Source organism: Chroicocephalus ridibundus, chromosome 3 (genome assembly GCF_963924245.1).
Source record: "Chroicocephalus ridibundus chromosome 3, bChrRid1.1, whole genome shotgun sequence".
In the NCBI taxonomy this organism is placed as follows: Eukaryota; Metazoa; Chordata; class Aves; order Charadriiformes; family Laridae; genus Chroicocephalus; species Chroicocephalus ridibundus.
In genome coordinates this window covers 87,440,110-87,462,313 of record NC_086286.1, presented here as the reverse complement: position 1 = coordinate 87,462,313, position 22,204 = coordinate 87,440,110, and positions in this window count along the sequence as shown.

Sequence of the window (22,204 nt, the reverse complement as noted above, 5' to 3'; positions counted from 1 at the left end):
AATCGGCATTGTGAAATAGAGAACCTTATTAAAAAACTGTGCCATCAACATTATTTTAGGTCTTATTTCTGTCATGTTTTTCTCACTTATCCAGCGTTTTCAGTTTTTCCTTTCTGTGTGCAGAGGGATGTCTGAACTTGCACTGCTTGGCCTAATCATAGGTTCATAGAATCACAGAATGATAGAATGGTTTAGGTTAGAAGGGACCTCAAAGATCACCTAGTTCCAAACCCGCCTGCCATGGGCAGGGACACCTCCCACTAGACCAGGCTGCTCAAAGCCCCATCCAACCTGGTCTTGAACAGTTCCAGGGATGGGGAATCCACAACTTCTCTGGGCAGCCTGTTCCAGTGCCCCACCGCCCACACAGTGAAGAATTTCTTCTTCATACCTAATCTGTATCTACCCTCTTTTAATTTAAAACCATTACTTCTTGTCCTATTGCAACAGGCCCTGCCAAAAAGTTTGTCCCCATCTTTCCTGTAGGCCCCCTTTAAGTACTGAAAGGCTTCTATGAGGTCTCCCCAGAGCCTTGTCTTCTCCAGGCTGAACAACCCCAACTCTTTCAGCCTGTCCTCATAGCATAGGTGCTCCAGCTCTTTCATTGTCTTCGTGGCCCTCCGCTGGACTCTCTTCAACAAGTCCATGTCCTTCTTAGGCTAGGGGCCCCAGAACTGGACATAGTACTGCAGGTGGGGTCTCACAAGAACAGAGTAGAGGGGCAGAATCAACTCCTTTGACCTGCTGACCACACTTTTGATGCAGACCAGGATATGGTTGACTTTCTGCTCTGCAAGCATGTATTGCCAGCTCATGTTGAGCTTCTCATCAACCAACACTCCCAAGTCCTTCTCCCCAGGGCAGCTCTCAATCCATTCTCTGCCCAGCTTTTTTTTCCTGCTTGGGATTGCTGTGACCCAGGTGTTGGACCTTGCGTTTGGCCTTGCTGAAGGTTGGCATGGGTCCACCTCTCAAGCCTGTCCAGATCCCTCTGGATAGCATCCCTTCCCTCCAGCATGTCGACCGCACCACACAGCTTGGTGTCGCTGGCAAACTTGCTGAGGGTGCACTCAGTTGCACTGTCCATGTCACCGACAAAGATGTTAAACAGCACCAGTCCCAACTCTGACCCCTTAGGAACACCACTTGTCCCTGGTCTCCATTTAGACATTGAGTCATTGACCCAACTCTTTGAGTGCGACCATCCAGCCAATTCTTTATCCACTGATATGATATGATGCAATTAACTATTTTTTTCATGCTCTGCTCCTTTTTTTAATTCAAGTTTATTGGGCTATATGTTAGCTGGCTCTCATATAAATCAGTATGCTCTGATTTATAGACAATAGTTAGGAAAAATAAAAGCAATACAGAATTAAGTTTTGACAAATTATTGTCTTTTCAAAGAAGGCAGACAAATTTCTTATCAAATTATAGAGATAGATCAATAGTTTCACGTTTTAAGAGCAGAATTTATATAGAAAGGGAGGTAATTTTGATGAAATTATGGGTAGTAAGAATAATCTTTTTATGTAGATGAATTTCTAAAACAGAAATTAAATAAGATGTCAATAGTACTGCTGCTCCATTATTCCTGCTCCTTTCCTGACTTACAGCACCACTGCTGATTTACTATATACTTCCACAGACTAGAAATCAGACTCCAAGTTGTTCTTTTTGTCCATATTGCCCCTCCAAATATGATATAAAAAGTAGAGAGTAGGCAGAAGTGATAGATATCACTACCTCTCAATGTTCCTAAGTGGCATGTTCTGCAGCACATGTGAATTTGACCTCTTCTTCTTCAGTATCAGTTTACAGGTACAGGAGATTGAGCACAATTTTCCACATTATACCATATAGCTTATAGGAGAACATACTGAGTTAGTAAAGTCTAAACCTGTGCCTATCCTACCTCTTGTCCACATCAAAACCGTTACTCTGTGCTTGCCAACAACGTTCATGTTGCAGAAGGGAAGAATGCAAAATTTCTTGCATTTTTTTGGAATACATTAACAGAGGTCACACAAGGTTACATCTGGGAACACAACCTAGTTCAATGCAACAGCTCCAAGTCGCTCAGCCACCGTGTCTGTCAGAATTAGTGTTCTAAACCGATGTCTGTTGCTGTCTCATCTGGTCTAATCAGAAGATGCTATTCCCCTCTCATAAATCTTATTCCGTGCCACTGAGGCAAAAAAAAAAAAAAGTTTTCTAAACCTCTGGCAAAGCACATGTTTTCCTGATAGATAATAACAATCCTTTAAGCTGTGTAATGAAATTTTAGTATGTCCAATTCTTTTGCAGTGCTATTTTCAGACGTTTTTTGTCCTTTCTTTCTTCTTCCCAACCACATCTTTCAGCAGGTGGGTTACTTGTCTCATACAAAGAAACCACTTTTAAGATAAACTCCCCGTTTAAAACAAAATTATGTCATCTCTGTCATAACGTGATACAAAACACCAGTACAGGTCTTTTGCCATATTTCAGTTGTTACTGACAGACATAAGTATTAAAAATTACAGCTGTCTGAGAAACAATTCAGATGCCTGACATAGCAGAGTGGCAGAATTTAGGAGGTGAAAGCCGGAAGCACTCCTGCAGCCCAAGAACCACCTCCTGCTTGAGACACCAGATGTTTCTGCCTTGATCAGTACAAATAGTTCAGACCTATAGCATGCTTAACCCTCACTTGGGTCTAGATATTAGTCATTCTTCACTTAAGTTTATTACCAGGTTTCTTACGTGGTGCAGAACGTGGTTCAATTTTTTTTAGAATTGAATTCCAGTCCAAAACTTGGTAGTGTTTGTAGTTTTCTCTTTAACATGTGCATGAAGGTATGCACCATGAAAACCTAGATGTTGTGTTAATGCCATGCTGACTGTTTCTGAATTGTGCTTCATTTCCTTATGTAGACATGCCTGATTACAAAAGTGTCAGAGGGGAGCTGACTGGACTTTAACATTTGATGGTCCTATAAAAATATAATGCAGATTCTGACTTGAGGAGAACACATGTTATGTAAAAGAATGAGGAAAATGATGCCCATTATTTAGCTACTATGAAGATGAGGGAGCTCTAGAAAAAGCAATTTAAATTAAGCTTTAAATTAAGCAAAAAGGAGCCAAAAATTCAGAAACGCATATATATAAGAGGCAGAATATCTGCTCCTCTCTGCATCCCAGACATGACTGAATATATTAAAAAAAATAAATCCATGGTTTCTCGGCTTCGAACGGATGCAATATTGACATGGGTTCTCTGCCACAGAATATATTAGAGAATTTGTGCTGTATATATAGCTGCTTGGAGATGTATTATTTAATTCAGCAATGAACTGGGGCTAGACTTTGCATGATAAATGCTATGGCAACCAAGCTGTGTTGTGTGGAATATCTTTGTAGATTAAAGTGCTTTGATTCATGAGTTGTAGCTCATACAAATGGATACTAACAAACATACACATAATCAACATTTCATGTATATAAGCCACATTCCTTGTAAATTCCCACTACCAGAAACATTTATATTTATTGCCACATGTACACATAGCACACATATAAGACACCTGCAAGCATATGTAAGAATATTCAGAGAAGGAATGTGGATTTTTGTGCTTTTCTATTCATTTTAAAGACTAACTTCTGTTATTTTGACATATGCAAGTACAAAGATTAAGACTGTGGAACATTGCAGTGGAAGAAAAAATTAAATGTGGGTTTTCTTGTAAATCATTCCAGATTAAACATTTCTGCTCACTCATTCAATATATGCTTAGTCTGTTAAACTGCTTAACTAATATAATTACAAGTTACTTTTTAAAATAGCTTTTGTAAATAGTGAAAAATAATTGTTATGGCTGGCAGTGGTTGTCATACCTGACTTACTAAGACAAAGTAATGTTTTACATTATAACAAATTAGCAGATTTGTTCAAAATGGGAATGTATTAAATAAAATCTCATACCAGCAAAGTTCCAGAATTTTCATTTTTTGGAACATAATTTCACTCTAAAGGAAGAGAAGAGAACATATGCCCCCCTATTCCAGAAACACATTCCCAGGGGAAAGAAAATGAAAAAAAAAATTATAAATTAAATTATTTCTATAATAGAATTTCCTCCTATCAAGTTTTTGTTCCATTTTTGGATCATGTGAATGCATGCTTGATGGTGGTCATGAATGATTGGACAAATATATTTCTTTATACAACCGTGATGTCTTTCTGCAGTCAGGGTGCCTTTCTGCATGGGTGCCTAACTGTCCCTCCTTCAAAAGTCAAACTGCAGTCCAAAAAGCCAACATGGAGAGGTGGGAGGCTGGTGGGGAATGTTCATATGCAGCTGTGGGAGCACTCAGACTAACTGCTTAGGGGTCCAGAAGTCTCTTCCAAAGTATTTTGCTGCCAAGGCATCTGGATCTTCATTTAAACAATGTAAAGCTAGGAGCAGACATGGCTTTGTATCCTTGTTCATGATGCTTAGCAACACAAGTGTGCCAAGGCTGGATCCAAACCCACATCAGTAACAACTCAGGATGAGAGAAGTGGTGGCTACAGGGCCCAGGTTCAGAAAAGGAGCTGTGGAATCATGATTGTCAGTGCCATTGTGCCTGAGAGTCAGTCTCAATCCTGACTTAGGGCCCTAAAGTTTCCTTGGTATTAAATGGAGGAGAGCCACGCTCCTCGGCTGGGATTCACAGAAGACAGTATACTCACTGCTGGAACACTTACATCAGCCAAGAAAGAACGCCAAAGAAGAGTATTTTTGAGACCATAGTTTTACATTCACCTTGTTCTGTCATACATCTGTAGAGTTGTAAAGAGAAGTAATCCCTTTTTTCCTCATGTTTCCTTAGGTCGCTCAATCCTTTTTCTTTGTAGAAGCACAAGTGTATGACCAGAGGAAGGAACTGATGCAGATGGAACCAAGCATTTTTTACTTTGGTGTTGGAGGCATGAACTCAAGTCATGGCTCTGCCTGAGGAGCTGGGGACACTGGTGATGGAAGCAGGACTATCCCCACCTGTCCAGTGGAAATCAGAGTTTTTCTAAATAGCCTTATCACCTTCAATACTCAGATCAGCAAAGAGATAAACTAAGCATTCAGGATGAAATTCGCCTTATCTAACTTTATTCAACTGAAAGTAAAACAGCTGGTCCAAGCTAATCACCTATGCTAATCATCTTCACCTTACAGTCACTGGAGGAAAAAAACCTTGCAGATGGTGTTTCATTCTTTGTCTTCTGTATTTCAGCATGGAATGATCTAACAGTTGGAGGTGCATATTTCTAGTGATTGTTTAACTCAGGTTAAAGCCACACTAAAAGCGCAAGTGCTACTACAGCACATATGTTCAAAATCCACATACATTTAGCCATTCTAAGTCAAATATAAGTAGTAGGTAAAAAAGGTGGGCCAGCCATTTAAAGACCCAGTGGCTCAGGAGGACAAATACAGACACTTCTGAAATGCTTCAGCATTTTCCTGGTATTTGAGGCAGTTAGGGAAAAGCTACCATAGGTGTGCTTATGTATGCAGGTGTCACACTTCTGATTGCAATATAGATATTTCCTGAGAATATGACTGTACTGCATATAGCAAAGCAAGATCTAGACACCTGAGATAGTTCTAAATAATCTAAGAAAGTCCAAGAAGGAAGCTAGATTGGAGATATTGCCCACACTACTGAAGGAAGTATGACACACAAGCTTGCAGATGCCAGGGATTTAAAAGCTTTTTGCTGGCCTAGCTTCACAAATCGTGCCCTTAATTATAAGCCTTTGTGTAATGCTTTCAGGTATGAAACAGATAATCCTTTGAGAAGTGCAATCTGTTCAACAGAACTCTCAATAAACTGCCTACTCAGTGAGTTGGAAGATGGCAAAATGCTACTGCAAAGAAATGAACAAATATAAGCAAAAAAAATATTTATTTTGTCACTTCAGCAAAGTGTTTACTCCGTTAACTGTTTAGACTTTGTATATGTGCAAGATATCTTGTGGTAAGTGTACAATTTCTCCTTAAAATTGAAAGAAAAATCTCAACTAGAACTATGTTTGGCTCTCATATTCTGGAAATTCCATGAGGTAACAAAAGCAGTGGAAAAAATCAATTTGTTGTGGCTTCTACAGCTTTATGCAAGCTTTTCTCTTTTTGCTTAATTTAAACTGTCTTTAAACTGAAATAGTGGAGCCAGTTCACTACAAGTGGTCAACGGCTTTTCTGCTTGTTTGTGTTATTTACCGCAGGAATACAATAAAAGTTCATGACCTACCTGACATAAATCTAGCTTACTAAAATTTTACATGTGTTTTCAACTGTGAAAGTTGCTGTTTGAGCTAATAATAGGTTTCTTCAGCTGAAATAAAGATGTGGACTGGAACAAATTGACTATCTGGGTAAAAACATCAACTTTGTGCTATGTGTGGATAGTTCACGAGCATAATAAAGAAACCAAGTGTTAGTACTGAGTGTATGAAGACAATTTTGGTTTTACTTTTTTTTTTTCCAAGGAATATCTGTTCATTTCCATGCCCTGACACAGACCTTGAAGTCTCTTCAGACATTTGCTTCATGCCTATTTGGAGTCCTTTGAACACCCTGTAAACCTGTTTTTCTGAAGCTGATGTCACCAGCTTAGGAAGAAAAAACAACTGTGAAGCAATAGGCTTATGTGAGAGGATGATTTGTTACATGACCCTCCATTTGCAAGCCTAGATCTGAAAGAGAAGCAAGTTTATATGACTATTTAATATATGTTAAAATTGTTGTAGTTGAATCTTTGGCAACTGAGATCTTATCAGACTGATAAACTAAACATATTGTAATCAATGCATTATAATCATTATACCTCAATACATATGTAGATGTGGTAATTTAATTATGCTTCATGTTTGTTCATTTGCTTTTTTGTTTGGTTTTTTTTTTGTTTGGTTTGGTTTGTTTTTGTGTTTTTTTTTTTTTTTTTTTTTTAATGGGAGCAATAGTACCTCATAAAAATTCATGTTAAAATTCAATGACTTTATAAAAGGAATTTGGCATATAACTCTGAGGTAGCTTTATTGAGCCCTGTCATACTTAAACTTGGATTAACTTTAGCCTCCTTCTGAAGGTATAAAGTATCCCTTGGTAATGGAGCTAGTGTATTCTACTATGGTTACCGTGAGCAACTCATTGTCTCTGCTTGAAATTTTAGTCTCTGATACAATGACAAATAAAGGAAGATGATAGGTCCTGGCATCTGCTCTTCATGCCAAATGAGAAGAATTATACTAAAATATGAATTCTGGAAAAAAAAAAAAAAAAAGAAAAGGAAAAAGAAACAAAATAAAATAAAAATCTCTTACCATGCTGTTTAATCAAAGCATTTCATCAAATTTTTGGTGCTGACAACACAATAAACACAGCCTTTTACAAAGCTAAACAGAAGTAGAATATGAAGAAAGGCTAGATTTAAAATACTTATAATGATGATGAACCTATTTCCTCATTGTGAATTTTTACCTTCGATAAACATGGAGATGGAGAATTGTGTTCAGCCTAGGTGTCCAAGAATCTCATATGTTGCTCAACTAGACCTTGGAAATCACATGAATGGGAGAACTCATTGCCATATGACATGATCTGGATCAACATTCACATCCACAGAAGTCATGTAATGTCCATCCTCTTGTAGAATTATCCCAAAAGCTTCCATGTATGAAGTATTTCCCAGTTAACTTGAAAAACAAGAGAACAAGCAAGCGAGAACTCCTGACCTGCCCAATTTTATCACAGGAACAACAAAGATTTTCTTCCACCAGTCCTTTGAACACAAAACACACTTGCTTTGCATCAGACTCTGTCCCTGTTGGGTCTTATTTTCCTCTTTTGTTCCCAGACACCATTTATTCCAAAGTTCCCTAAGTGAGAATCCAAATGAAGACTCCTGGAGCTATAAAGAGAGCAGTCCTAATTATAGACCCCCTTCTCAGACAATGGTAATTCAGCCAGATCTGCATCTGTGAATGACAGTTGTTGTCTTTTATAACTCATTTGACATAATTTATCAAAAAACAAAAATAGTTCTATTAGGATGGTTGTTTTTCTATGGTTCTCTCTAGTGATGATGTAGGATACAATTAAGAAAAAACATATCTTAAAGGAAAATTTTCTGTACATCCTGTTTATACTCATAGCCTATAATTCCATCTTTAAGCCCAGTGGTTTAAAGAGTTTTCCATTGTTTAAATCTTTATACCGTAACACTATTTTACTGTTGCTATAAATTCTATTTAATTATTAATCCCAAGAAAAAACGATAACTGCTAGCCCACCATAATGCAATCCTTTCATCTTCAAATAGGGTAGAGGAGGTAATATGCCACTCTTGAAAATCTTTCTTTAATCCTTTCTTCTTTTAGAATACAGAGCCATGAAGATTTATCACAGTTCCAAAGATTTCAAAAGAAGACCACGGCTTTGTGATGTCAATCCATAGGACCATAAAGATGCTACTATGACAGAGCTATATTGTACTTCTAAAGTGGAATGAGGAAATTGACTTGCAGTAAAATACATCTTATTACCCAATTACCATATCAGGCAAGAAAAGTCGTTGTTCTACTTTTTTTCTCATGTCAAATTTTTAATCACTGAATTATTTTCAATAACGTGAGTTTGAGTATTTCACAGTTTTAATTTCATGCAGCTAAGGTATAAGTTCTTTCTTCCTTCGATTTCCACTGTAGGTGTATTTTTTTTACAAAATATCTTTGTATCCTGTTGTAACTGTTCACTTCAATTAACCCCTTCATTTTTGCTTCAAGAATAATATCATTTGAAAAAAACAAATCCCTAATGCTTTAACATGCTAATGTTCATTTATCTGAGCAACATTTTTATCACTTTTATTTCTGAATGTCACTGTGACTGCCATTGACTGTTCCACAGTTACGTGGATGTGGAGTAATGATAATGGAAAAATCCAGGTAGTCTCCCTGCACTCATCACATACCAGCATGCTTTCAAAGTGCTTTGCTATCCCTGAGTCAATAATTACTGTTTTGCAATTTCACATTTACTTGTGTCTAACGAAAAGAGACCTCTTAAAAAAACAGAAAAAGTAACTAAATAAAAACACTATACATCAACAGTACATTGCATGCCAAACATACTTTCAAAAATAACTGAAAGAAAAGAAATCAAGTGTCTGCACCTGAGGGAAGACTGACCACTTAAATAAGCTTAGGTGAGATGTAAGCTCCTTTCAAAGATGAGTTATTTGCCTTGGATGACTATAGTGTCAGGTAACAAGAAGATTGTTGCTCTTTGGAATTTCCTATGTGATCCAAGAAACAACAGATCCCTGTAAGAACAACAGCAGAATTATCTGACTCTGCTGTTGATACAGATAAATTTATTGCTGTTGAGACAAGGCTTACAGAAATATTACTCCAATACCTTCGAGCTGCAGATTTCTTTAAAAAAAAACAAAAATCAACCCACAGACAACAAAACCAGGTAGTGTCTCTTTTTCTTCTCAGCCTGGGAAGTCTCTCCCTCTCTCTGTCTCTCCCTCTCTCTGCAAGATCGCCTTGCTCATACAGTTCCGATGCAGTGGAGCATGGCGTCATGAGATGCTTATTCCTGAATTTAAATGGAGTGTAACGATAGCGATCCTCCGCGAAAATAAGAACAAGGTCCCGATCGGGCTTGGGCCACCTTCAATGTCATCAGAAGGTGAATTAAGAGGATTTGGCAATTCCATGGTCAGCTTCGGTACGGATCTTCCCAGTTGCAGCTGTTGTGACCAGCTGGGTACCGCGCAGTGCTCCACACAAGCACATACGCATAGACATACATATAGACACAGACGCACGTACAACTTCCTTGCATGCTGAAGCAAACTCCTCCCACGCTCTGTTCCTGGCGCACATCTAAATGGCTGTTCTATACATATTAACCCTGTGAAACGCTGTAGGACTTTGCTATTCACCTCCCAGATAATAAACTATCCGTTTGCAAGCCTGTCACACAGTTCACAGATCAAAGAATCAAGGTGTCACCAGCCTTCTTTAGTATAGATATCACTGGTTCTTTACTGCCTAGTTATGCTTGCATAGCCCTTAGACATTTTTTGTCTTGAGGTTACTTACCCAATTCAAGTACTCTATTTTCCTTTTCACTGCATCTGTGCCACAGGCTTGCTGGCTGAAGAAGTATCACACAAAAAAATGCAACGGTGTCCCCCTCCCCCCCATTATTTAACTCATATTCCTCCTATCCTGCCTGTCTGCTTTTGAACATAGTTTTCTTGTTAAAGAAAAAGAAAAAGAAAAAGAAAAAGAAAAAGAAAAAGAAAAAGAAAAAGAAAAAGAAAAAGAAAAAGAAAAAGAAAAAGAAAAAGAAAAAGCAAGCATAATTATAAATGTCAGATTAAACCGTAAAAAGGGGAAGGGGATCTTTATTAAAAAAAGAACTTTAGAGAGGCTTATTTTCTTTTACTGTATGTTCAATAGTTTTTATGTTACAATCTGGATTCAGTGTTTCTCAGAAAAAAAAAAAAAAGGGGGAGATAGGGACCCTGGTTGGGGGCAATGTTTATACCTCTTTAGTAGACCAAGAAGGTCTCTCAGTTTTCTCTCTGTGCTCTTTGGACTTGGTCTCCTTACTTAAAAAGGAAACAAGATGAACAAGTTCTTGTACTACTCTTTCTGCCAAGATAGTGCCTGTGCCAGTAATTTACGAGTAATGGGCTACAGCTGTGATCTCCAGCTTTTAGGCTGTTTTGGTATTTCAGTAATTACAACAGTTTCATTAACATTTAAAGGGAATAGTCAGCTCAATATCAGTAAAAGACTATTTTGTACAGCGTGGATCCATTTTACATTTGCATTTGACATTTGATAATCTCTACACATAAGCTCTGAGCCGTAGAAATGAGATATCGCACACAAGAAAAATTAACCCAGATGTAACTCCTTAGTAAATCTGTGAAACTGTAGAATAAATGTCCAAGACTGGTAATGGTATGACGAACACCTCTTCCCCATTTTGTATTCATTTGAAACATGAAATATAATTTTTATGTGTTTATTTTGTATTTGTGACATCTGTGGATATTTAATAGAACTAGAATTGGTAAACTGGATGAGTAGTAAAATAATCAACAGGTCAGATATGTGAATATATTATCTATACGTATCCAATAAAATCAGACATGTTTCTGAGATGTCAACTTCTCATTTTATAGCAGTGTTCATTTTAGACTATCATCCCCCTTAGCAACTGCATCTCTACCTTGCACAGCTGAGACAATTAACTAGACTCAACAAAGAAACATCATTGGGTAGTAGTAGTGGGTAAGCAGTAAACAGTAAATAAAATTCAGTGGAAACAGGTTTAAGTTGATGAACATGGGAATAAGCAGCCTTAAACTCTGCATACCCTATGACTTAGGAACCAGACTGTTCTCTAAAAATGCTAGCTCAATGTTCAGCAGCCACGAAAAAAACAAATTAAATGTTAGGAACTACTGGAAAAGAAGTAAGGAAGAAAGCATAAACATAGTTCTCCCATATCCTGAACACTGTACCATTCTGACTCCCCATCGCTGAGGAATATAGCAGAAATGGAGAGAGTTCAATGGAAGGTGGCCAAAGAAATCAAATGCACAGAGTATCTTCCTTATGAGCAATGATCAAATAGAGGAGGACTCCTCATCCTACAGAACTAGAACCAGTTACCAGGGAATGATGCAATAGAGGTGTTCGCAGTGATGAGTAACCTTGCAGAGAAAGTAGGGTTACCAGGTCTAAAATAAACAGGATGTGATACCTGCTTCTTCAAATACCATGCAGTTTAACTTCAAAATTCCTTATCGTAGCTTATGTGGATGTCAAACATTTTATGTGTTCAAAAGCAACGTTCTCAGAAAATAAAAATATGTTCTCATGAGGTAAGAAACACCTCCCCTTTAGCTGAGGAAATTCCCAAGTAGTGAATTTGCTGGAGGCTGCCAGAATATTTTGGAGAACGTTCACTATAATCCCTTTAATGTTTGGATATTTTTTCCTAAGCATCTACTATTGACTACTGACAGCCTCCAACCTTCACATCCCCCACAAGACCTTCCCTGTTTACAAACAACAGATCCAGCAGGGCACCTTCCCTAGTTGGCTAGTAAAGGTCGTAGCTAGTAAAGGTCTGGCAAAATTCTTGCAATTAGTGGAGCTTTGAAAATTCAGAGTAACTGATGATCTGACCCAAGTTTTTAGTTAAAGTAATTTTGATTTCTAAATTATTAAATCACTATTTGTAACTGTTTTCTGATACTAACTGGACATTTTCTATTTTCACAGTCAGTGGAAGAACAGAACACAGTCTTCTTTGTGTTGTAGAACACAAAAAATTCTTCAATTCCAATTAAAGAAGCATTTAAGTCCTTTTTCATAACAAGTTGTGGAATATATTTTTAGTAGAAGCGTAAGTCCAATATTATAATGCTATTTTAAAAATCAATTTATATAAAACCCAAATGTAAAACAAAACTGAAAACGCTGGTTTGTTTTTCTAGCAAATAGAGATAAAAATAGCAAAAAACTACAAGCACCAGGACAGATTTGGGATTGGAGAAGAATTAATATCAAATTACTGATCTTCTATGGGTGACATCTTTTAGTATATGTATATCCCTACCGACACACTGAGCTACTCTATTAGCTGAAGATGGTGTACTGTAATTTGGTACAGAAATAAAGGAAGTCTGAACATAAGAAGTCACTCTACCAGTGCAAGTTAAATTGCTTTTCCATTCCTTCATATCACTAGAAGTCCTTTCTCAACATTATAATGTCTGAGCTGTAAAACATTTCTGGATTTTAAAACTTCTGATAAGTTCTGCTGCTCCTTGTCTTTGTGCAGATGATTTGCCATTCACATAGAGATTTTTTTAGAGACCTGTGAAAAATAGTCCTGAGTTTCTCTTATGGCACAAGGGCAATTGAGCTCCAATCTCATCCAAATAATTTGATCTAAGATCTAAACCACTTTGTTGAATATATGGTGTGAGGACTTTAAAGCACAGCATCAGCCTAGAAACAAAGTATTCACAATTTCCATGTATTTTAAGCAGGCTGAAAGTTCTAGCCTTAATTCTCACTGATTTAAAAATGTGGCTGCACAAACTACATATCTCACTATGGTGTCATAGAATGGCTTTAATATATTTTCCAAGTGAGCAGAATTTCTGACTATAAATGAATAAATGTGTAATGTTCTATACATGCAGTTATAATGTAGCGGTTGTGGATAAATATTAGAGACCAGTTTTCTGACTGGAGCACAAAATGGTAAAATACCCTCTTGTCAGAATTTATTTACAAAATAGACATGAGGTTCTACAACTACAGTAGCAAAGGGGAGACATGCAGTTGTCTGCAGCAGAAAACTCTCTTTTTCTGTTCTCCTTCTAAAAATTACTATGAACTAAGCATATATTGATGTAGTCCTGGATTCACAGCACCCAACTAAAGCAAGTAGCTGAGGAGTGTTCAGCTAGGACCCTAGCCACTGTGAGTTCCACTGTGGGAAACTCAGATGTTAGCCTGAGCCTGTTAAGGCACAACAGAGATCTCACACAGGCCATTGAGAGTCTAAACTGGTCACATAAATGCAGTAATCCACCATAACCATGCTAAGACCCACAATCTGGCTCACCCCAGAAATCTGATCACACCTGGACTCCATGGAGGCTTTTGAGATCTTAGGCAAGGAGAGTGGTAGACTCATTTGTGGACATTAGTTGTGCGAATGGTCCTGTAGCTACAGTTGGCTCAACCTGAAACTGCGCATGCAGTCTAGACTTAATTTTACTTTCTCTTCTTAATCAGAAAGTCACTTAAGAGATGCGGTTGCAGTGCATAAACTGGTAGTAAATCACAGAATCATAGAATTGCCTAGGTCGGAAGGGACCTTTCAGATCACTTAGTCCAACCAAACATAATATATTAAGAAAATACAGGGGGAAATCCACAGCAGATCACTGGCACCTCACCTCATTTCATGAACTTCAGATAAGACCCATCAGTGCTTCTACGTTGCTGAAAAAAATCATTACAAGAATTTAATCAGAAATTAGTAAAGCACAAGTCTTCTGAAGTGATGATGTGTGATCATTTTCAGAACAGCAACAACAACAAACTAGACTTTCATTCTGGAGTGTCATTGTAAACATTCCTTTTTTGGAGTTGAAATATTTAATATTTTCTTGTCAGTTGCAAAATTGTTTCACTTGAGGGTTTTTAAAGACCGTTCTCAAAACTACTTTAAGGCTTTCTGAAATTGCTTTATTTTTTCTGTTGAAAAATACAGTTTATTTACTTTATCTTTTGTTACACTGAAGAAAAAATGTAAGCTAAAACCTCAAAATGATCTATTTTAGCTAAACAGATATATTGCTTACTATCAACATTTTTCTTCTGGTTTCCCAGAATATTTTTTCTAATTCAAAATGAATTTTCTTTCTTTTCTGTTTGATTACAAACAATGAAAACATAGGTATTCATTAGGGTTTTTTTTCTTTCAGAAACAAAAATTCTGTTCTTGCTCTAACACAGACTTCAGATATATAATTCTGGAAGGCCCACAGAATGCCTTTGATGCTAATGGATGTAATAAAGATGGCCTTTGGTGGTCTAAAAAGATAAAATTGTAAGAAAACTAAAGGTGAATGTTTTCAGACTTTCTCCCCTCATTGACATTTTATAAAACATTACACCAAAACACATTATTTTAAAAAATGAGTATTTTAATGTATAGTCTTTCTTTTTGCCTTGAGATTTTTTTTTTATGAATTAAAAATAACAGACTGTAATTTGATACATTATTTGCATTGAAATACATTGAAATAGTGGGCCAAACGTCCAACACTGGGATTTCTTCATAGTAAAAGCAGGTTCAGAGGTAAACAGCTGCTACAGAAGCAGAAAGCTTGTGTACCACAGACTCTTTGCCCTTTCCATCTTACCTTCTGCCTTATATGTAGACCCATTTCAAGCTCATTAAGGTTTTCCTGCTATCCAGAGACAGACATCAATGTTATAGAAGTATCTCACTAATTTTATTTTTAAGTCTAGTAGTCTTGAGGAATGGCCCCTTCCAAACATGTTTGGAGACTAACGTATTCTCTATTCCCATTACTAAATTGTTAATAAATTTAAGTTTTTGATAACAGATGATAATTTATTGAGGTAACCGTATTTCATTAGTAGATGAAGATATTTGTATTATTTGCATTTAATTTTAAGTTAGCACAGTATCAGAAATTGTTTTGAGTGAAACAAAAAGAGGAGTACAGTGCACTGTTCATAAAGTAGTAATATGACTAATAATTAAGAATAATGACAGAGAGCTTAAAATAAAAGAGAATTGCCAAAGTAGTTGACATTGTCCTGGCTATTCTTTTTCCTCATGTATGTGGAGTTAAAATAAATTCTTTAATAGATCTTAAAGGACAATTTTCTTTGTCTTAAATTTACAGTGAAATGCTTAAAATCAAACAGAAAATAAATAAAATAACAGGAATAGTAGTATTTGCCACTGGAAATCTCTGGAAACAGAAATAGAGCTCTGAGACAGAAAACCGCTGATGGTATTGACTTGTGCTATTAATTCTCCCATTAATATTGGATTATCATTAATAAAGAGTCATCTTCTAAAGAAACATTGAGATTTTTTGAGAACTGGTTCTTGAGTTCTGATCAAAGAGCAGACGGTTTCAGCTTAACTAAAGTCTATATGGAAGTCTATATGGAAAGTCTCATGGAAAAACTGGCAGCTCATGGCCTGGATGAGCATACTATCTGCTGGATCAAGCACTGGCTGGATGGGCGGTCCCAAAGAGTGGTGGTCAATGGAGTTAAATCCAGCTGGCGGCCGGTCACAAGTGGTGTCCCGCAGGGCTCAGTGTTGGGACCATTTCTGTTTAACGTCTTTATTGACGACCTTGATAAGGACATAGAGCCTATCATCAGCAAGTTTGCAGATGACACGAAGCTAAGCAGGAGTGTTGGTCTGCATGAAAATAGGGAAGCCCTACAGAGGGACTTGGATAGATTGGATTGATGGCCCAATGTTAATGGAATGTGCTTCAACAAGGCCAAGTGCCGCGTCCTGCACTTGGGCCACAACAACCCCATGCATCGCTACAGGCCTGGGGAAGTGTGGCTGGAGAGCTGCCTGGCAGAAAAGGACCTGGGGCTTCTAATTGACAGGCGGCTGAACATGAGCCAGCAGTGTGCCCAGGTGGCCAAGAGGGCCAATGGCATCCGGGTTTGTATTAGAAATAGTGTGACCAACAGAAGTAGGGAGGTGATTGTCCCCCTGTACTCAGCACTGGTGAGGCCACACCTTGAGTATTGTGTCCAGTTCTGGGCACCTCAATACGACAGAGATATTGAGGTGCTGGAGCGAGTGCAGAGGAGGGCAACGAAGCTGGTGAAGGGCCTGGAGAATAAATCTTATGAGGAGCGATTGAAGGAGCTGGGCCTGTTTGGTTTGAGGAAGAGGAGGCTGAGGGGAGACCTCATCACTCTCTACAACTACTTGAAAGGACATTGTAGAGAGGTTGGTGCTGGTCTCTTCTCACAGGTAATTAGCAATAGGACAAGAGGGAATGGGTTCAAGCTGCAGCAGGGTAGGTTTAGGCTGGACATTAGGAAAAAATTCTTCACGGAGAGAGTGGTCAGACACTGGAATAGGCTGCCCAGGGAGGTGGTGGAGTCACCATCCCTGAATGTGTTTAAGACTTGTTTAGATGTGGTGTTAAGGGATATGGTGTAGGGGAGAACTTTGTAGAGTGGGGTTGATGGTTGGACTCTATGATCCCAAGGGTCTTTTCCAACCTAAATGATTCTATGATTCTATGATTCCACATTAACTCCTGGTTATAGTATATTTTTTACACTGAGCTTATGCTGTATCTAGTCACCTTTGAACAATGCCTGATATTGTAATTCTCAAGACTGTAAACAGCAAATCAATGCAAAACATTTTTCTGTTTCTGTTTTTGGTTTAATCAATTTAAGCTTCAGTGAGAATCACTGGGAACATTTCCCAGAATAAGTTTCTCGGGCAGATCAAAGTTGCCATTATCAAAGAAAATAAGACTTGCTATACTGGATTTGACCACACATCTATTGGTTCTTGCCTTGGGCAGCAGATTCATAGTTCAGTGAAAAATGAAACCCTTAAAGTACATTTTGCCAGTTGAGAAAGGGTGAAAGAACAGAAAACAATTTGGAAAGGCAGTGCAAGAATTTTTACTTTCCCAGACTTACACTTGAACACTAATTAATGTTATACTGACTCAGTTCACAAAGCTACACATTTTACATCATTAAAATCAATAACAAATACTTTAAAAAATCTTATCTGTTAAACTATCATCCGTTGTATATATAGTGTCTATGACTTGGTGAAATATTAGTTCCATGAGTTAAATATATGCATTTGAAAGTGAGATTTGATCCCTGTTTGAAGTGTAAAGGTCTTTAATTGTTTATTAACTTGTTTTCATCTTCAGCACAAGTTTTGCCCTACTAGAGAATTGAACCCTACTTTCCTATAAAGAATGTACATTACATTCATTTCAGTCAAAGTTATGCACGCTGTGACAAGTCATAAGGGATAACTCATCATCCAAGTGACTGAAGTGAACACAAAGGCTCTTCCACACAGAAACAGATAAGAGTACCTAGGTAAGAAGAATTCTAAATTTTCAAGTGCAAAATAGCACTAAATAAACAAAATAAAACAAACAAAAATTAGAAAGTGCAGGCAAAACCTTAACATCTGAAAGTCAGATGTTCCGTCTTTTGTCATTCTTGTACTGAAATTACTTTGCTATAAATAAATAAAGAACTAGACTCATTTTTTGTTCCTCACTACAAAGCTGTTTATATCCAAGATCAAATTTTCTATCTGCTGAAATGGATAAAGAGAAGGTTCATTATCACATCTGCCCTAAGAAAATAAACTTTTCTACAAACTAGTGCTACTACAATTTAAAACTCTTCTCGCTGATGTAACAGTCTGCCAGGATTTGATTAGCAACAGCAAAGGCTGGGTTCAATTTCAAGGGGTCACATCAAATTGAGCCCCCATCTAAAAACCTGAGAAAATTAAATTAAACTGTCTGGGTGCTCAGTGAGCTGTACTTCTCCACTCTCAAATGATGAATCAACTGGCTTAATGAAACAGTAAGATGTCGGAGGGAGTGAGGAAAGAGAAAAACAGACATATAAACAGCATAGCAGACAATAGTTGTCTATCTCTTTGCTAAACAAGAGACAGCACTCTCTTTTGTTGATGAGAAAACCATTGTGGTAGCTGATCTCCTTGCAACCTTCACCCATAACACCCAAATATTTACTGTGTTTGCAAAATTTGGTGGCTGTATAACCTATTCTGATAGGTAGGCAGACCTCAGCTAGGATCCAGCTGTCTCAGTCCTGCGAGCTTTGCAGTAGCCACTCCTGTGGCCTAGGGAGGTGCTTTTCTTCTGCAGTGCTTTCTGCTCTTTCCCAGGAGGACATATAGTACACAGAATGTGATGCCTTCATAAGCCATCTAAGACTAATGGTCTGGCAACTAGAACACTTTTCAGGAAGGTGAGGGAAACATTTGAAAATTTGTAGGCAGAGGGAGAGATCAAACCCAGGTCTCCCATGTTTAGGATAATTGTTGATGCTATTCTCTCGTCAGTCGTACCAAAGAAGCCCTCACACCCTACTTCTCCAGGTATAAAAGAAGTGAGGAAGGGACTCCACTGGGGAGGTTTTGGACTATGGCCAACAGAGTCAGGAAAGGAAGGTTCTCCTTTGCCCTGAGTAATGCAGCCAGGCACTCCTTTAGCACTAGCCAGCTTTCAGGAGCTCGTAGTGAGCTCCTCACTGTGCTTGTTATTATGATCCTCAGTGTAAGGCACCAAACTTTCATCAGGCATCACCCAAGTAACAAAAGCATCTAGTGCAGAGTCTAGATGCCACCTTGAGTGCCAGAAACCCAGAGGCTTACATTGCAAAGACTAGCATGAAGCCCCTTTGTAGAACTAACCTTAAGTTCATACCATTTAGGGATCCCTACTAATGCAAAATCCTTAAAAGAGCTTCTAATCTGCTCAGTCAGTAGTGTATTGGACTCTTTCATCTGAAAACATTGGACTCCATAGGCAATTACTAGCCCAGGGAGCTATTTATCTCCCTTATCAATGAAGATATGAAATGTTAATGAACAATGTAAGTCAAATAGCCTTTTGAAATCAGTAGGTCATTGTGAAAAAAAGAGCTTCCAGCCCACACCTCTAAAGAAAAGAAAACCAATGCACCCTGAGTGATTCTGGTAACTAATCAAATATATCCCACGTGCCATCGTAAGGCCTATAGCGAGATCTCTATTTAATAAGGCCACACACTGAAAGGCAATATCAGCTTTATCCTGGATGGCAGCAGTATTTATCAAAGCCAATGTCTGCAGAGTCAGAAACTACTTTTATTCTGCAAAAGCAATTATTCATTTATTCATTTGGGTCCTGACTATATTTTATCACTAACACATTTGGCTGCATGCAATGTGATAGTTAGATCTAAAGCATTCTGAAGTGCTGGCAAAGAATTCTCAACTATTAATGCTTCTTTAAAGCATTGGTTAACCCTACCATACCTTCAAAATTATAATGATAAATATGATAGCCTTATTAGAAATATAACAAAAAAAAAAATCTAACCTGTGGCACATTCAGAAAAATAAGGGTCTCACTGTTAAAGCTGTTCCCTCTCTGACCTCTACATAAATGAAGCTTTTTTTCATGGGAGTAAGGCCTGCTACTGGTAAAGGGAAATTTTAATTTATGCTAAATAGGCCCAGTAAATATTTTTACTATCTTAATTCTATATCCCTTTGTCTATCAGATTAAAATATGAGTTTCATACATTTTTTTTTTCCTAACTAGCCCCTCAACCCCTCAGTAAGACACCTAGCTACAGAAGTCTGGACTATAGGTTTTTGCACCTACGCTAAACTTTCTTGACTTCTTTTTTTGTCACTGAAGAAACACAAGGAAAAGAGCATTTCTACTGGATGTGGTTCTGTTCATCCTACAATATGATAGAAAATGTGATGTTCTTCTGAAAATGTGACGTTATCTGAGAGGAACACGTGCAAGATACTTTCTTCAGGTATGACAACAGGAGAGAGGGTAAGGAAACACTATATAAACACATATCTATAGAAAAGGTATAGGAATTAAAATAGATTGCTAAACAAAAATTTTTTAAGTACTCAGCCCCAACTCAAATTTTCAACAAAACTGAAAGAAGAAAACTGCTTTCTCTTTGAAGCTTAGGATAAGTAGGGGCTTTCCTAACATCTCTGGGATATTAAAGAATTAACAAGTCAGACCAGCACTTGTAGAAGGTGCAATAGAACATGAACCATCACCTACAGGGATTCACAGACTGGTCCTTAAAGTGCTGTGGATGTTACAGATAAGAGGAAATCTTTGAAAATGATCAGTGGAAAAACAAAAACCAAAACAATCTCCACTGAGCATATGAGAATAAAAGATGTCACTTTGTAAATAGGAGACATTTTCAGATGGATGGCAAAAGACATATCCGCGACCCTAAAAATACACCTGTCTAAATTTCGAGTGTGCTATCATCAGAAAAAATTGCTAAAATGTTTTTACATGTCTAAATAAATTACACTTCCCTAGGCTGGAATTAGGACTACTATGCCTAGTTTGGGTAAAATGAAAAAAAATCTATTTTTAAAGCTTGAAGATATGTCCAAATTTCATCTTAAACAGCTGACTTTTAGCAAACCTATAAGCTAAGAATATATAAGAATGAGAAAGTTTTTATAGTCTTAATAGAAGTCTTGCCAGTGCCATTAACAAAGCACAACTTTACAGGTTATAGCAATTATGAATTTATTATTTTTTCATTTCTGGAGCATTAAGATGTTTCTCTGTAGACTGTGTATGAGTACTTTAGGAAGTATGCATCCTAGTTTTGCCACTTTTCCTGTCCCATGGAACAGGAATCAGCTCTGATAGACTGAGGAGTGGCTCAGATGTATGCCCAAATTTTTGTTTACAGCTCTATAGCCAGAAGTTGATTTGCAGGGTATGAATAAATAGCTTAAAAATAGCTTATAAACAGCTCTGAAAACAAGTGATGGTGTGGGACCAAGTGGAAAAGTAACAAGTTTTTGAATTTTTTAGTATCAATGAAATCCACTGTGAGAGTTCATGAGCAATGGATCTGGAAGAAAGGAAAAGGAAAAATATAGTCTTGCTTTAAAAACGGGGAAAAGGAAAGGCCAAGATATTAAAGGCCTAGGCAGGTTAATTTATCTCTTCAGAAAACAGGGAGGGGGGAAATAATAAAAAAAAACCAAACTTAAAAGCCTAGATGAAAACATAGCAAACAATATTAAAAATTAATTTTGCAAGAATAAATCAAGTCAAGCCTCTCTACTTTCCTTGCAGGAGAGGGTGACAGGCCTTGTAGATAGAGGAGAAACAGTAAATACAAATATATTTTGACTTTGGTAAGGCTTTTGACACTGCTTTACAAGACATCTCACAAAATGTGAAAACATGGATTAGATAACAGAAGCAGAAAACTGAGCAGAAACCTGTACTAAGAGTGTGATTATCAATGACTCACTCCTAAAACAGAAGGATGTAGCAAACGCATCTGTTTAGGTCCAGTAGGTCCTGAATAATACAGTATTTCCACTAACAGTCTGGAAAATGGAATCAAGAGCTTGCTAATGACATCTACAGAGAGCACCAGGCTCCGTCTGGCTGTAAGCAGATTGGGGAACAGATTTGAAACTCAAAGTGACTGTGACACACAGGTTTCACTCCACTGAAGGCAGGTGCAAGCTCTTCCACCTAGGCAAGGGTAATGAACTAAATGATCCTGGGTGGGGATGAACTGGAAGAGAGGGCTGACAGACACACCTGAACCAGAGATGAAAAAGGTGAACATAAATTCTGACACTTAAACAAAAGTATAATCCATGAGACACGTGAGGTAGCTTGTTCTGAATCTGTTGGAGTCATTGAAACCTCACCAGTTCACAGAAGACATTGGCTTATTAGAAAAAGATCAAGAGACTGTGCGAATGACCAGCGTCTCAAAACAGTCACT